Raw genomic sequence first — 2,061 nt, forward strand, 5'->3', positions numbered from 1 at the left:
TCCAGGTTGGTCCAGGTGTCTATCGGTCCTGATATAATGCTGTGTTCTCTCCAGGTTGGTCCAGGTGTCTATAGGTCCTGATATAATGCTGTGTTCTCTCCAGGTTGGTCCAGGTGTCTATAGGTCCTGATATAATGCTGTGTTCTCTCCAGGTTGGTCCAGGTGTCTATAGGTCCTGATATAATGCTGTGTTCTCTCCAGGTTGGTCCAGGTGTCTATAGGTACTGATATAATGTTGTGTTCTCTCCAGGTTGGTCCAGGTGTCTATAGGTCCTGATATAATGCTGCGTTCTCTCCAGGTTGGTCCAGGTGTCTATAGGTCCTGATATAATGCTGCGTTCTCTCCAGGTTGGTCCAGGTGTCTATAGGTCCTGATATAATGCTGTGTTCTCTCCAGGTTGGTCCAGGTGTCTATAGGTCCTGATATAATGCTGTGTTCTCTCCAGGTTGGTCCAGGTGTCTATAGGACCTGATATAATGCTGTGTTCTCTCCAGGTTGGTCCAGGTGTCTATAGGTCCTGATATAATGCTGTGTTCTCTCCAGGTTGGTCCAGGTGTCTATAGGTCCTGATATAATGCTGTGTTCTCTCCAGGTTGGTCCAGGTGTCTATAGGTCCTGATATAATGCTGTGTTCTCTCCAGGTTGGTCCAGGTGTCTATAGGTCCTGATATAATGCTGTGTTCTCTCCAGGTTGGTCCAGGTGTCTATAGGTCCTGATATAATGCTGTGTTCTCTCCAGGTTGGTCCAGGTGTCTATAGGTCCTGATATAATGCTGTGTTCTCTCCAGGTTGGTCCAGGTGTCTATAGGTCCTGATATAATGCTGTGTTCTCTCCAGGTTGGTCCAGGTGTCTATAGGTCCTGATATAATGCTGTGTTCTCTCCAGGTTGGTCCAGGTGTCTATAGGTCCTGATATAATGCTGTGTTCTCTCCAGGTTGGTCCAGGTGTCTATAGGTCCTGATATAATGCTGTGTTCTCTCCAGGTTGGTCCAGGTGTCTATAGGTCCTGATATAATGCTGTGTTCTCTCCAGGTTGGTCCAGGTGTCTATAGTTCCTGATATAATACTGTGTTCTCTCCAGGTTGGTACAGGTGTCTATAGGTCCTGATATAATGCTGTGTTCTCTCCAGGTTGGTCCAGGTGTCTATAGGTCCTGATATAATGCTGTGTTCTCTCCAGGTTGGTCCAGGTGTCTATAGGTCCTGATATAATGCTGTGTTCTCTCCAGGTTGGTCCAGGTGTCTATAGGTCCTGATATAATGCTTTGTTCTCTCCAGGTTGGTCCAGGTGTCTATAGGTCCTGATATAATGCTGTGTTCTCTCCAGGTTGGTCCAGGTGTCTATAGGTCCTGATATAATGCTGTGTTCTCTCCAGGTTGGTCCAGGTGTCTATAGGTCCTGATATAATGCTGTGTTCTCTCCAGGTTGGTCCAGGTGTCTATAGGTCCTGATATAATGCTGTGTTCTCTCCAGGTTGGTCCAGGTGTCTATAGGTCCTGATATAATGCTGTGTGTCCAAGTCTACAACTCTCTCTGTTCTCTCTCTACTTATAGGAACTTAAATACAAACTTAATGTACTTCATGTACTCTCTCTCTATCTCACTCACTCTTTGCACCCATAGAACTATGTACTTCCCTATTTCTACATCTCTCTCTCTCTCTGTACTAGTTCAAACCCTCCTGCCACATGTTATTTCTGACAGCCCCTCCCTCTTCATTCTTAACCAATCACATCTTTGTTCCTACATCACACAGTATTGAGAGGGAGGGAGGAAGGGAGAGAGGGAGAGAGAGAGGCGCCTCTCTCATAACACATAAACACATTCATACGCTCTCATGCAGACTGGAAGCTGTCTACAGAGGAGAGAAACAGAGTTATTCTGCCACTGGAGGTTATGCTCTCTCCCTCTATCTCTCCCTCCATCTCATCTCTGTGTGTCTAGTGACAGTGGTACATGCTGATGAGACAGGTACTGAGTTTACTGACAGCAGCAGTGGAGGCTGGTGAGGGGAGGACTACTTATAGTAATGGCTAGAATGGAACGTATCAAACACATA

Source organism: Salmo salar, chromosome ssa12 (genome assembly GCF_905237065.1).
Source record: "Salmo salar chromosome ssa12, Ssal_v3.1, whole genome shotgun sequence".
NCBI classification, from domain to species: Eukaryota; Metazoa; Chordata; class Actinopteri; order Salmoniformes; family Salmonidae; genus Salmo; species Salmo salar.